General features: G+C 41.2%; 1 protein-coding gene across 5 annotated transcripts in view; it reads left to right on the forward strand.

The window, feature by feature from the left end:
* FMNL3 (formin like 3) overlaps positions 1 to 15913 on the forward strand; it is a 285433-nt gene that overhangs the window by 146821 nt on the left and 122699 nt on the right. Inside the window, exon 1 of one of the 5 annotated variants that reach the window (XM_033938097.1) lies at positions 6754 to 6772. The exons of the other annotated variants lie outside the window; for them this stretch is intronic. The gene's annotated coding sequence lies outside the window, so the exon portion shown is untranslated. Of the gene's footprint in view, positions 1 to 6753; positions 6773 to 15913 lie in introns of those variants that run through there. 5 annotated transcript variants of the gene reach the window in all.

A 15913-nucleotide genomic window follows, 5' to 3' on the forward strand; every position in this document is an offset into this window, starting at 1 on the left:
GCCTCTGTAGGTAATTTTAGGCTGCCGAATGCCAAAGTATGCACAGCCAATGCCGTAACTGGTGTTAAGCGGCCTAAAGCACCTAAGTAGGTACGATTCATGCGAAGATAGGTGCCAGAAATGTAGGCCCATAAAACCCTGGCAACATTTGCGATGCCTATCTTTCATATCGGTGTGATTCTAAAACCAGCGCTGACACATGATTGACATGCGATTGGTGGTCACTTTAAAGACAGCCACCGTTATCAGTGCTGGCTCAAATCCAGACCTAGTTGCTAAGAAATCTGAAATCCATTTCTTTACACAAACTCTTCAGTCATGCAATGATGATCCCAGTGCTACATCTTCTTTCTTGCATCTGGCCGTACACAGGTAGACACTAGAAAATAGGACTACCAGATTTTGCATCTGGAAAAAGAGGATGCATAGCCCCGCCCTGCTCCACTCCACCACCCCCCCAACCCCAGCCCCACACAAACCTCGTACATCTGCGCATGCATGCGTGTGACATTACCGCTTTGCATCCGCTCATGCGCAGATGCACTTCAGACTCGGCCCTGATCGCAACAGCTTTTCAAAACCCAGACAAAGGTCTGGGTTTTGAAAAGCTGTCCGGATGTCTGGACAGTCCTCTAAAAAGAAGACATGTCAAGTTTCAAATTTCAGTCCGGATGTCTGGTAACCTTATTAGAATCAGAAACCACTTAAAGGAGAAATACTGTCTGCACAGTGTTCTCATTATGCTCCTTACCTTACTACAAATTGCAAAGGGAAGGATTTTTAGCTTTTTGGCAGGCTGTACTCTTTCTTTTTGTTCCTTTATTTCTTTTTTTTTTTTTTTTAATCTTTATTCATTTTCAAATCAAAACAACAAGTGCACAAAAATACACCATACAAGTAATTCCAATATAGCACTATAATATCTAACACATAAAATCTAATAGTATAATAACCCCCACCCATCCACCCACCCTTCATCACATTTTCAACTAAAATAGAATATAACATGTTATATAACATATTATAACATATCTTAGAAAACTACTCCCCAACTCCACTCTCCTCCTTGAGTGTGCTTAATACAGCTAAGAAAGAAAAGAAAAGAACTGATGACTATTCATCGCAATACTTTGCCAATGGCCCCCATATCTGTACAGTGTCAGCATCTATGAGGTTGTTCCTTTATGTCTAAAGATCAGAGTTGCATTTGTGCAGCCATCTTGCCTTCTCTCTGCTGGTACAGGATGTTCCATGATGCATCTCTCTGCTGATTCCTTTGCAGTGTTTTTCAGAAGGCATAGCCAGTGTTGTAGCTGAATACTGTACTGGCGTGATTATGTGAGGAGGACTTTCTTGGAAAGTGCCTTGTCTAAAAACAAACTTGTCTTATAATTGCAGCGTAGGCGGCACCTGTCCTGCTTGGATCCTTAAAAACAGTACAGGCTTAGTGGGGCTGAGAGGAGGGCACTGGCCTAGAGACCACACACAGTGTTAGGTAGAGAGAGGCAGTAGCTGAGTGGAGCTATAAAGAGAGCTATCAGCTGCAGGGCTAGCTGGTGCAATGAAGCAAGCAGAATATCAGCCCTTCAGAGGGAATTAAAGTTAGAGGTCTGGCATGATGAGTGGTAGCCCATTTGTCCTGGGTGAGTCTGTGGAGCGTGTTTGGCTCTCTATCATACAGAACTGCCAGGAAAAGAAAAGCAAACAAAGGGTCCCAGGGGGACAACAGCAGGTCATAGAGTGGATGAATAACATAGCAAGAGTGGGGGGAGGACTGATGAGAGGGAGGGAAGGGGGAGGCTGGAGTGAGGATGTGGAGAAAAAGGGAGGAATGTGTATTGTTTACATTTTAAACTGTGTTTTTAAAATAATTTTGTTCTAAAACTTGGAGGAGCTTCCAAGGTGTCTTGTTTAGGGTCATACAGTACAGGCACTTCTGTTTCTAACTGGGCCATTTTGTAGTGAGTTTGCTACAATTAATTACTTAAAGGACAACAGGTCTGCTTGTGATAGTGACAGTTTAATGGAATGTTTTGAAGGTGAGATAAAGGGTTAACAATCTATAGACTGTACTATTGACCCCATACATGCCTGAAACCCTCCCCACCAACGCTGTGATGCTACCTTTATTGAAATACCCTTACAACAGGAAACACAAAGAAGCTAGCAATGAAGATTCACAGGGAAATAGGAGAAAAACACGCAAAGGGGCATTTTTGATAGGTCCTCTAAGTCCAGTTTTGGACTTTTCTTGAAAGATGTCCAAAGTTGGAGGCAGACAAATGGTCATTTTTGAAACCGGCAACACCGCAAGATGTCCAAGTGGAGTTTTTTTTTTTTTTTAAATTGCCTACTTAGATATCTTGGCTGCCAGAATGTCCAACCCTTAGGACGGCCAACTTTATTTGCCATTTTTAGCCACAAAACCATTCAAGCTCAAAATGTTCAAATCCAGACCATTTGGATGTAGGAGGGGCCATCATTGTAATGAACTGGCCACATAGACATACCAATAGAGAAGTGAGGCACCTTTGAGGGCACTGCTGTGAACTTCACATAAAGGGTGCCAGAGGTTCATCTAATTGGTGAGCCCTCCAAAATTCCCCAAAACTTACTATACCCACCTGACTACCACCCCAATAGCCCTTATGACTGCAGGTGGCACCTATATAGCAATATAGTAAGGTTGTAGAGGGCTCACATTTTCCATCATATATGTAGTGTTTAGAGTGACTTATGGGCCTAGCTCCTCCTCTATGACTCACTAGACCACTCACCAGGCTACTTAAGACATCTGTATGATGCTCTACTAGTAACATAGTAAATGACGGCAGATAAGACCTGAATGGTCCATCCAGTCTGCCCAACCATACATGCTCCATAAATTAATCATTTAATTTAAATGGTCTTTTTTCTTAGATATTTCTGGGCCAGAAACCCAGAGCCCTGCCTGGTAGTGTGCTTAGGTCCTATTTACTGGAGTCTCCATCAAAGCTCACTCCAGCCCATCTTAACCAACCCAGCCATCGAAGTCCTCCCCAGCCCGTCCTCAACTGAATGTCCATATATGGGACAGAGACTGTGCAAGCCTGCCAAATACTGGCCTTAGTTCCTTCAATGTATACCCATTATTTCCTATACCAGGTGCTGCTTTTCAAGAGACATTCAGATTTTGGGGTGTGGGAGGGGGTAAGTGATCACTGGGGGAGTGTGGGGTGGTCATCATTTAATCTCTCCAATGGTCAGCTGGTCAGTTTGGGTACCTTTATGGCACTTAGACGCTTTTAAAACAGATCTAGCTCACAAATGACTAAGTTCTATCCAGGACATCTTGGATATCTTGCAGTAATAATTGAACCTTTCCCCGGTATACTCCTGCCCAAAGGCTGCCCAGAACATGCCTTCAACACCACCAACCCCCCCCCCCCCCCTTAGTTCTGGACACACAGCAGCTAGGACACATCGCAAGCTGTCCAGAAAGATTATTTTGAAAATCAGCACTAGGATGTTTTGGTGAGAAAAACATTCAAGTGCCAATTTATGCTGCTTTGTTGGGCTTCTTAATGTTTTGAAAATGCCCTTAGAACTATCAGAAATTAGAAATAGCAAAAGATTTGGGAGGGGGTGAAGGTTCTGTTTACTGTTTTTATGATTTCAAAATGATTGTTATATAGGCAGGATATATTTGGTATATGATACTTATTATACTTCTAAGAACTAATGGATGAGTTGATTGATAATAGGGGGTAGGGAGGGAGGGATATTACTTTGTTAATGCCATGTAAGATTATTAAGTATTGTTTATTGTGCAAACTGTTTTATTTACTGTTTTCACTTATTGGAAGTGTTAAAATGAATAAAGAATTATTAAAAAACAAATAAATTAATAAATAAAGAATGATTCAGGTGTGATCCAAAAAAAGAAAAAATAGCAAAAGGATTTCTGGCAAGCAAACTGCAGCCTGTATCTTCTTCCTGAGTTCTCTTTTTATTGTTTCCAACTTAAGAGGTTTTGGGAAAGAAATTTATAGATAATGGCTTTTGAACTGCCATATAGGTGCCACCTGCAGTCATAAGAGCAAAAATAACTTTGAAAATTTAACAGAACAAAACCAAATTTGTCATGTGGGGAAAACAGATGAAATTGGGGGGTTCCAAAAGAAATAATATCCCCTCAAAATGGCCCAATGCATCTTTATAGAAGAAACAGCACCACCTTCTGCATCATAGAAACTGATTCACTGAAGCTAAGAATTATGGAATTGCTCCTTTCAACTGCCTCTTCCATCTTCCTCTCTTTCCCTGCCTCAGAAAAACATATACAGGGATTGGAAATAATACAATGAGACATGCTCCATATGCTTTCTCATCATGCGTCCCTTTCTTAGTGCTACCATACCCCTATCCTTGATAGATTGTCTCGAGTGATTTATGAAATATGTATTTCATTTTCCTTGTTGCAAATTCTACTAGTGACCAAACCAGATAACAGTATACACAACAACCATGGAAAAATCCGACTAAAGCCTGTTGCTGTGGTTTAATTGTAAAATCCATCCTTTGAAATATGTTGACAGTGACACTGAATAGTTTGATATCGTCACTCTCTTGGTTGCATTTCATTACTCTTTTCTCTAAAGCAGAATGGATACTGCTACATTCAAGCTGCCATTTCTTCTCTTTTCCAGGTTAAAGACACATGTGCAGGTTAGAAACGGAGTTGACAACTTTTTGAATAAGAAAAACCCATGCTGCGCCTCTATCTCTTCCCCACCCCTGTAACTAACTGCAGCAAGGGCAGTAGTTCAGACTTCAGCACCTGCAAGCCATATCGAAGGCTGAGATGCAGTGGGGAGTATAAGAGATTGCACTCTCAGCCCCCATTGAGTCACAGTTCCCCAGCACACGCATGTTTCCCCGATACGGTATTAAAGCCAAACAAATTCTGCATCCACAGAACCCCCTGGTCCCCAACAAGGACATTTCCTCATAAAACTTGCAATATAAAGAAATTTCTTATTCCAGTGTAATTCCACTAATAACAACACAAACTCTTGGTACCAGGCATATTGTGAAGTAAAAAAAAAACAACAACTCTGAAAACATTACTCAGAACTAGAGAGCTGCACAGAAATGGGGATTGTGGGATTCCTGTGGATATGGAAACAGATGCCATGGGATTCTTGTGGGGATGGAAGAAGTTGCTATGGAATTCTCTTGGGAGTGTAGTCAAAATCTCTGGTGATTCCAGAATGAGGCTCAGAACATACTGAGGCCCCAATGGTCAAAAGCTTTCTGTGCTGGTAAGACTCGAAGCAGTCTTACTGGTATGGAAGCTCAACTTCTGATGCACAAAAGGGTTCTCCTTGAGATGCACGAAAGGGAATGTGCCCCCCCCCCTCTTTATGGGAACATTTTTCTGGCAGCTTTGGAGCTGCTGGTAGCTGATGTGCATGTGTTGGGCATTCACACAACACATGCATAACAGCTGTGCCCTCCCCCCCTTCCCCCAAAAAAATATCTTCAGCTGTCATCCTCTCACATGCAACATTTCAAAATGAGCTTGAAGATTTAAATAATAGGAAGAGAAGAAAGAATTTTTATCTAATTGGCTTACCAGAACTCTCAGAAGGTATGAATATAATTTTATACCTAAACTACTTAATATACAATTTGACCCTCCCCTCAACATAGAAAGAGCTCACAGGGTCCTAGCTAGGCCTCTTCTTGGTAAAACTATGCACAGATCAGTAGTAACAAAAATCTTGTGTTATGAACACGTTCTTCAAATACTACAGGCTGCTAAAAGTAAAATTCCACTGAAAATAGATAAGATCTCTCATATGCATTTTTTTTGGAAATGTGCCTGAATTTAAAAGCTGTGGGTGCTCAGTATAGACTGTTTTACCCAGCTAGAATGTGAATTACCTACCAAAATGTCACCAAAAATTTTGATGATCCAGCCTTCTACAGAAATTCATAACTAAATGCAATCTCTCTACTATAGGGAGTGGAACGCTTTTTGTTTGGAGGGGGGCCCAAAAGCTCCACCCTAGACATCTCTATCCACCTCCTGCCTCCCTCACCTTCCTGGCCGCTCACATTTTAAATCTTCGGGCAATGACAACGAGTGAGCCTTCTGCTGTCAACTGGACGCTGCGGAATGAAGACTTCTAGGGCAGGCTGATGGCAGCAGGTTCACTTGTTGCCGCTGCCCAAAGATTTAAAATGAGAGCGACCAGGGAGGAGGTGGGTGGTGGAGGCAGGAGAGCCATCTCTTTTGACCGACAGCCAATTTTTGGCATGACCCCTGTGGCCACCCCGTTCTAATGTCCATGCTCTCTACTACTTAATTAGTCTTCATTTATCTGGTATTTACTCAGCTAAGCAAAGGCTGATTTAACACCTGATGGATATGTGCTGATGATCGGATCTCTGTCTCGCCCTACTGGGCACACATGCCCCCAAAATAATAACACATATATGTTTTTCTATAATTTGTAGGTTTTTCACAATTTCAACAATTTTCACTAGGGTGTACTTCTTAAAGATTTTTGGATAAAACCCGATCTTATCAGGCTGGTGTTTGGAGCAAAATCATAAGTAATTTGATATCGAACTCGATTTCTTACCAAACATTTAGAAAATCTTTGAAGACTTATCTATTTAATAAATTTGTCTAAAAACTTTAGTAATGTAATGAATATGTTCATGAATGTGTTTCTTCTGTGTTTGGCAGATTCTCTTGATGTAAATCGCTCTGATCTGCAAGGTATTATGGGTTATAAATAAATTTTATTATTATTATTTGTTGCATGAGAATGTGCTTAATAAGACTTGTTTTTCTCTATATATGGACAGTAATGCCATCAAAATAAAGGCTGCTTACTTTACCTCACTGGGGATCCAACGTGAAGGAAACCCCCACAAAACCCAACAAGATTACATTGTATATTCCAAAGCAAATAACTTTTTATTCTAGTAATAAGTATTATAGCAGCATTTGGCAAATCAGAAAAAAGCAGTTTGGACATATACAATGCAGAGAAGAAAAATCTCATACAAACAGTGCCAGCTTATTTCTGTAAGTAAGGCGCAGCTTCTCTAAAGAAACTCTGCCAAAGCATGGGGATTTTAAACAAAAAGTTTTTTTGTTTTCCAAGACCATCCCCTGGCTGTGATTATGTATCACCCTATTGGAGCAGATATGCTGCCTATGTACCGGTAATCCACTCCTAGTCCACGCCTCCATTCTTCCCTGGAGGGCCCTGGACAGGCATAACTTCTGGAATTTTCTTCTTCTTAAAGTTTCCATTCTTCACACGGGTACATTGGTATCAGTGCCTCAGTGGCATCTCTTTATCAGTTCTTAGGTTCCCAGATGGAGTGTCTTGCTGACTTACATTTTCTTTCAGCACTGTTAAATAGCTCATTGTCTTTACAGCATTGTTTGGTGTCCTTGAGAAACTCTTCACAGCAAGAAATCTACACACTCACATGCCACACATTATCATCTCAGCATCTGAACTGAAACCAGTTTGTACAAGCCCATGACTTCAGCAACTCTAACAAAATGTAGGAATAGGTTTCACAACCTGTAAAAGTCTCCCATAAGCTCCTGCCATCTATCTCACCACTCAGCAGCATTATACGTTTACACAGTTACCACATCATGGTACAGGTTAATTTGACTTCATTGAATATGAAGGGCATATCTAATCCAATTAAAAGGGAAAATATTCTCAACTACATTAAAAAGTTGAGAACTGATATATGGGTTATTGGTTTTTTTTACAAGAAACGCAACTAGACACATCTGAAGCATCCAAAGTACATTTGACCAATGTTATGTTTCTCTTGCAAAAGAGAAAAAGAATGGTGTTATAACATTGATATGCAAGTCCTATACATTTCAAGTATCATCTCGTTTACAGGACTCGGACGGTAGATGGTCTCGTGTAGAGGGCACAATTAATGGAGCACCGATTACCCTCATCAATGTTTATGCGCCCAACTCAACAGCTACTTCTGCTCGATCTTTACCCGTGAGGTGCCAGGATTCGAACCGCAGCTACAGACAAGAGGGTGCTCGGAGGACCCGTTCTGAGATTTTGAATTCACCGAAAGCAACATCTATCACAAACTATTGAAGCTAAAAGTAAACAAGCCATGGGGCCGGATAATCTACACCCCAGAGTACTTCAGGAATTAAGAGATGTCCTAGCGGAACCATTAGCCACGCTTTTCAATCTTTCCCTAAGCAAGGGAAAAGTCCCCTTGGACTGGAAAACTGCTAACGTCATTCCGCTTCACAAAAAGGGAAGCAGGTTAGAGGCTGAAAATTACAAACCGGTGAGTCTCACATCAATAGTGTGTAAACTTATGGAAACGATTAAAAACAGATTGGATACATTTCTGGACGACGAAAGACAGGGATCCCCACCAGCATGGATTTACAAAGGGAAGGTCTTGTCAAACCAATCTGATAAGCTTCTTTGACTGGGTAATGAAACAACTGGATGGGGGACAATCCCTGGATATTGTGTATTTAGACTTCAGTAAGGCTTTTGATAGTGTCCAACACCGTAGGTTATTAAACAAGATGAATACGATCGGTCTGGGAGATACATTGACTGCATGGGTTAAAGACTGGCTTAGTGACAGACTTCAGAGGGTGGTAGTAAATGGTACTCCCTCAGAAATGTCAGAAGTGACCAGTGGAGTGCCACAGGGCTCGGTTTTGAGTCCGATACTATTTAATATCTTTGTAAGGGATCTACCTCAGGGACTTCAAGGTAAAATTGCGTTATTTGTGGATGACGCTAAACAATGCAACAATGTGGGCAGCGCAACCGAGCCTGACAGCGCAACTGTGCCAGACACTTTGAAGCAGGACCTACTTTTACTGGAACAATAGTCTAATACTTGGCAACTGAGTTTTAATGCCAAAAAGTGTAAGGTGATGCACCTTGGTAGCAATAACCCCTGCAGAACATACACCCTGAATGGTGAAAACTTAACAAGAACCATCGCAGAACGAGACCTGGGTGTAATCATTAGTGAAGATATGAAAACTGCCAATCAGGTGGAGAAAGCTTCAGCCAAGGCTAGACAAATGCTAGGTTGCATCCAGAGAAGTTTAATCAGCCGTAAGTCTGAAGTCATAATGCCGTTGTACAGGTCGATGGTAAGACCTCAACTGGAGTACTGTGTTCAGACTTGGAGGCCACATTATCAAAAGGATGTGAAGAGAATGGAGTCGGTTCCAGCGTGGCTTACCAAAGAGGTAAAGGAAGCCATAAATGAAAAGAAGGACTTATTTAAGACATGGAAACGCACGAGAACATCTGAAGCTTGGATCAAACATAGAGATGATCAGAAAAAATGTCACAAGGCAGTGAGGGTTGCCAAAAAGGTCTACGAGGAGAAAATAACACAAGAGGCCAAAAATTTTAAGCCCATTTTTTAGATATGTAAAAGGGAAAAACCTACACGGGGGCAGTGGGACTGCTGGACGACCTGGGAGGAAAAGGGTGCGTCAAGGATGACAAACAAATTGCGGACAGACTGAATTCCTTCTTTGCGTCTGTCTTTACAAAGGAAGACACCGCAACAATGCCGGACGCAGTGAAAGTGTTCAAGGGAGTCGCAGAGGACAGCCTCACCACAGTAGAAGTGGACTTGGACCAGATTTACCACCAGATAGACAAACTTAAAAGTGATAAATCTCCTGGACCGGACAGAATTCATCCAAGAGTCCTAAAAGAACTGAAATTTGAAATCGGAGAACTATTGCAAAAACTTGCCAACCTATCAATCAAAACAGGACAGATACCGGACGACTGGAAGATAGCGAACGTCACGCCGATATTTAAAAAAGGATCGAGAGGAGTGCCAGGCAACTACAGACCTGTGAGTCTCATGTCTGTCCCTGGAAAGATGGTTGAGGCGCTGATCAAAGATAACATAGTCTGGCATCTGGACACACACGACCTGATGGGAGCCAGTCAACATGGGTTCGGGAAAGGGAAATCATGTTTGACGAACCTACTCCAATTTTTTGAGACAGTGAACAGACAAATTGATAGTGGAGAACCAGTGGATATTGTATACTTGGACTTTCAGAAAGCGTTCGACAAGGTTCCACATGTAAGACTTCTCAGAAAACTACAAGGCCATAGAATAGGGGCAGATATACTAAGATGGATAGGCAAATGGCTGGAGAACAGAAAACAGAGAGTGGGCATAAATGGGAAGTTCTCAGAATGGGAAAAAGTGACTAGCGGTGAACCCCAGGGCTTGGTGCTTGGACCCATCTTATTTAATATTTTCATAAATGACCTAGAAGGAATGGATAGTGAAATCATCAAGTTCATAGATGACACAAAGCTATGCCGGGGAATCAGATTGCAGAAGGACAGTGAAGAACTCCAGAGCGACTTAAATCAATTGGAGAAGTGGGCAGACAAATAGCAGATGAAGTTTAATGTGGAAAAATGCAAAGTGATGCATCTGGGCAGAAAAAATAAAGATCACAAGTATAGTATGTCAGATGTAACTCTGGAAAAGACCGAATAGGAAAGGGACCTGGGTGTACTGATAGATAGGACCCTGAAGCCGTCGGTGCAATGTGCGACGGCAGCAAAGAAAGCAAATAGAATGCTAGGCGTGATAAAGAAGGGTATCACGAGTAGATCAGAGAAAGTTATAGTACCGCTCTACAGAGCCATGGTCAGACCTCACCTGGAATATTGCGTCCAGCTTTGGTCCCCATACCAAAAGAAGGATATAAAACTGCTAGAGAGGGTGCAGAGATGAGCAACGAAGCTAGTGAAAGGTATGGAGAATCTGAACTACGAGGAACGACTTAGGAGACTGGGGTTGTTCTACCTTGAGAAGAGGAGACTGCGAGGAGACCTGATCGAGACTTTCAAAATACTGAAAGGATTCGACAAAATAGAGCAGGGGAAGCAGTTATTTACAATGTCCGATGTGACACGGACAAGAGGACATAAACTGAAGCTGAGGGGGGACAGGACCAGGACGAATATCAGGAAGTTCTGTTTCACACAGCGAGTAGTGGACGCCTGGTATGCTCTCCCGGAAGAAGTAATTGCAGAACCACCGTTCTAGGATTTAAGGGTAAACTAAATGCACATCTCATTAGGAGTGGCATAGAGTGACACGGGAAAGGGTATATTAGGTGCACATCTCCCTTGGGAAGCATACAGTGACATGGGGACTTAATCTATGCCAGGGTACATCTGGCGGGGCCTCCGTGTGTACGGATCACTGGACTTGATGGACCTAGGGTCTGATCCGGAGATGGCAACTCTTATGTTCTTATGGTTCAGCATATAGCCACTAAGATGGTCTCAGGACTTAAGGATCTCCCATATGAAGAACATCTAAGCAGGCTGCAGTTATATTCTCTCGAAGAACACAGAGAAAGGAGTGACATGATAGAGACTTTCAAATATCTTATGGGCCGTATTGAGGTGGAGGAAGATATCTTCTTCCTTACGGGTCCCACGGCAACCAGAGTACATCCGCTCAAACTCAAGGGTGGGAGATTTCATGGTGACATCAGGAAATACTTCTTCACCGAAAGAGTGATTGATCGATGGAATGGTCTTCCATGTCAGGTAGTTGAGGCCAGTAACGCACTCAACTTCATGGGACGATGGGATAAACATGTAGGTTTGCTCCGGGGAAATGCTTAAAAAGAAGGTTCTTGTTGAGGAAGGGTTCTTGGAGTGGGTTCGCTCCGGGAAATTCTTAGAGGGAGGGTTCTTGTTGAGGGAGGGTTCTTCGAGTGGGCAGACTTGTTGGGCCGAAAGCCCTTTTCTGCCGTTATACTCTGTGTTTCTATGTAACTCAGATGACCCAGATTTCTTTCAACAAATCAATTTTGCATCATCCTCATTATTAACAATGCATATGATAATTGGAGATTTCAACATCCCAATGGATGTGATATTAGACATATCTTCCCAATGCTGACCTACCAAACTGTGTTCGCTCCACATTAACATCTTTAATGCAAACCAGTGGTTGGTCTGATTGCTGGAAACTGTTAAATCCAACAACCAGAGACTATACCTTTTATTCATCTAATAATAAATCTTATTCCAGGCTAGACTATTTCCTAGGAGCTGAGGATTTAATCCTTATATTAAAGTACTCTAAAATACATGAAATATCCATTTCAGATCACACAGCTATAACAGGTACATTAGAATGGTTTAAAGAACAATCTAATTCATGGAGGTTTAATTCAGCTCTATTACATGATGATTTTGTTCAACATATTAGAAAACTGTCTACAGACTTTTTTAATCGAGGTATTGATCCTAATATCTCTTTTGACACAGTATGGGAAACTTATAAAGCATGGTTAAGAGGGGAAATCATTAGTTAAGCAGCTCATAAACATGAAAAAATTAATTCATCTATTTTGCAGCTAGAAAAAAGAAATACATGACTTGGAAACATCTCTTTACATTATGTTTGCTAAATCTCTATATAACAAATTACAACTCCTGAAGATACAAAATAGTTTGCTTTCTAATACAGTCTATCTTCAGCTATATATTACTCAGAAGCCAATAAATCCGGGAAACTTCTAGCATCATATTTAAAAGGCAAAAGGGTCAAACAGTGTATTGCTAGCATAGAATCTAACTCTGGTGAAATTCATACTGCAACTCTGCATTTATTTAAATCATTTAAATAATTTTATGAGTTTTTATATGCTTCTGAAAGTTCAACTACAGGGGAGGATGTTTCCAACTTCGTAACAAAATTGTCATTACCTAAGTTTACTGACGAAAGTACTCAGCTCCTATGCCAAAACATACAACTTGATAAAATTAAACAAGCCATCAAATAACTAGCAAATTTAAAATCACCAGGACCTGATGGCCTACCAGTAGAGTTTTACGAAACCTTCATCTTTACATTGTTTTAGCAGACCCTTATAACTAATCCTACACATTTGGGCAGATTCCTAGATGCTACAGTTGTAGTCATACCAAATTCTAACAGGAATCCTAAATGTGTACATAACTATTACCCTATTTCTCTGTTGAACTTAGATTACAAATGTATATCCAAAAATCTTATGTTTCAGAATGGAGAAGGTTATACAGTCTCTCATTCATAGAGATCAAGCTGGTTTTCTTTTTTTTTAAATAAATCTTTATTGATTTTTAAGGCCAACAAAAGTTCAATAACCGTATATTTACATTAATCAGCAAGTTAAACACTTATAATCATAATCAATAATACTGCATAAAGAATAAATCCTCCCCTTTCCTTCCATTACATTTCATCAAGGATTAAGACAAAGCAAAGAAATAACCCCACCCTCTCACCCTTCCCTGGATGTGTGTGGAAATAAACAAAAATTAAAGACAACTATAATGAAGTAATAAAAGATGTCAACGGGCCCCAAACCAGTTTAAATAAATTGCTATGCCCCAACATGACAGCATTCATTTTCTCATACTTATAGCTTGAGCATAAATTCACCCACCAAAAATGAAAATTGAGGCGATCATAATTTTTCTAATTACAAGTTACAATTTGCATGGCTATCCCGGTCATAATTAGGAAAAGCCGGCATTTATAGTGGTCCATGGGGGGGCTTAATATGCAGTAATGTTCCACATATGACTACCTTATATGTCAATGGAATTGATGACTCCAGTATGATATTAATCTGTCCCCATATTGACTTCCAAAAGTTGAGTATCAAAGGACAATAGAACAACAGATGATCCAGCTGGTTTTCTTAAAAATAGAATTGGCTCTGATAATACTCACTTATTCTGTCGTCTTATCCACTTTGCCCGATCGAAAAACTTTCTGATATTATCCGTATCATTAGATACTGAAAAGGCCTTCGATTGGGTAGAGTGGAAATAACTGTCTGGCTACATATAGAAAACTCATACTCATTCCTTCTAATCTAATTGGAATAGTTTTCCCTAAGTCAAAGTACATCAATAACTCTATAGAGTGCATATACTGTACTCAATCACTTGGATTCCATTTTGAAAATCCCAATTTCCAAATCCTTTTCACTTCCCATATGGCATAACACATTATTTTTAATTGATTAAAAAAACAAACAACCAAACCCCACAACATTTTCTGGACACAATGGCAATCACATAACCTTTGGGACATTGGCAGTTTTATTGACACAACAAAGAACTGGAGAACTTTTGCAGAAATGAACAACATATATCAGTTAAAACTCTCAATTCTATGTTTGACTTCTTATGCTATGTTTTTTTGTTCTTTGCTAAGAACATAAGAATTGCTGCTGCTGGGTCAGACCAGTGGTCCATCATGCCAGCAGTCCGCTCACGTGGCGGCCCTCTGGTCAAAGACCAGCACCCTAACCGAGACTAGCCTTACCAACACCCGTTCTTGTTCAGCAGGAACTTGTCTAACTTTGTCTTGAATCCCTGGAGGGTGTTTTCCCCTATAACAGCCTCTGGAAGAGTGGTCCAGCTTTCTACCACTCTCTGGGTGAAGAAGAACTTCCTTATGTTTGTACGGAATCTATCCCCTTTCAACTTTAGAGAGTGCCCTCTCATTCTCCCTACCTTGGAGAGGGTGAACAACCTGTCCTTATTGTATACTTTAAAATTCAATAAACAAACCAAGACTTAAAAAAAAAGAAAACCATGGCAGTCAGTGGTGGTGCTCCAAACTGCTAACATCGGCACCATAGACATACTTGGTTCTCATGCATGTTTAGTTCATATGTGAGAACTGAGCATGCATGGAATGTCTGCTGTGCTTTTCTAAACGTGAATCGGTATGCTAGGGATCTTCACTAGCTAAAGTATTTAATTTTTAAAGTTCATGGTTAGGGAGGGGGGGAGAGGAAATGCATGCACACCTAACCTACCCACTGGGCCACCTAAAAATTGCCTTCTGGTTATGCTACTGGCCCAGACTGGAAAAGGGGACAGGCTCCCCACTGCCTATTTCCCCTGGTGGGTATTAAATTTGGTTTTATTGATAGTGATTTAAGGACTGGGGGGTGGGGAGGAAAGCATAGGAGCCAGCTCTGTAGGTGCAGTTGCTGCTGAGCACCCCCAATATTGGGCAAGCTTCCACATTGGTGTCCAGGGAGAGGTAATGTAAATTGATTGTTGCAGTTGTCCGGATCTTGTTGCGTCTGGTTAGGTAGAACCAGCATATCAGCCATCATGCTATGGCTTTCTTCAGGGTGTGCTGTGAGGTCTGCAGTTTTTCTTTATACTGTATATAGTGGGTCCTCAAACCTGATTGGCTGGGGCTTCAGGTGATTGAGGCAGGAAAATTCATTGGGCACAAATTTTCTACCTCAATCGCCACAAGCCCCAGCCAATCAGGTTTGAGGACCCACTATATATAAAAACAAACTGCAGACTTCACAGCACCCCATGAAGAAAGCCACAGTATGATGGCTGAAAAGTCGGTTCTTCCTACCCAGACATGACGAGACCCGGGCAACTGCAACAATCATGACACCAGCTGCGGAAACTTAAGAGAATGCAATGTATATGGTTTGGTTCCTTGATCATTTTGAAATTGTGATGTCTGTGGTGGGGAGTGAGGAAGAGGGATAAATGCTGGACCTTTTGGGGGAAGGGAGGGAGGGATGAAAGAGAGACAGAAGCTAAACCATGGGGGGCAAGGGGAGAGAGGGGCAGTGGGGAGAGACTTGGGAGTGATCAGCAGAAAATGATACTTACATTGGCTGGTTATTTGTCCTTTCAACTTCTGGCCAGCCAAAAACTTATTAAACTGAAGATGTTGAGGGTCTGTGCAGCTCTTTACTGCTTTCTTGTATTCCAAGAAAATCTCCTCATGCTAGTATGTAGTAAGAAGAAAAGATACACTGATTGCC

The sequence above is a fragment of the Geotrypetes seraphini genome, chromosome 3, assembly GCF_902459505.1.
Source record: "Geotrypetes seraphini chromosome 3, aGeoSer1.1, whole genome shotgun sequence".
NCBI classification, from domain to species: Eukaryota; Metazoa; Chordata; class Amphibia; order Gymnophiona; family Dermophiidae; genus Geotrypetes; species Geotrypetes seraphini.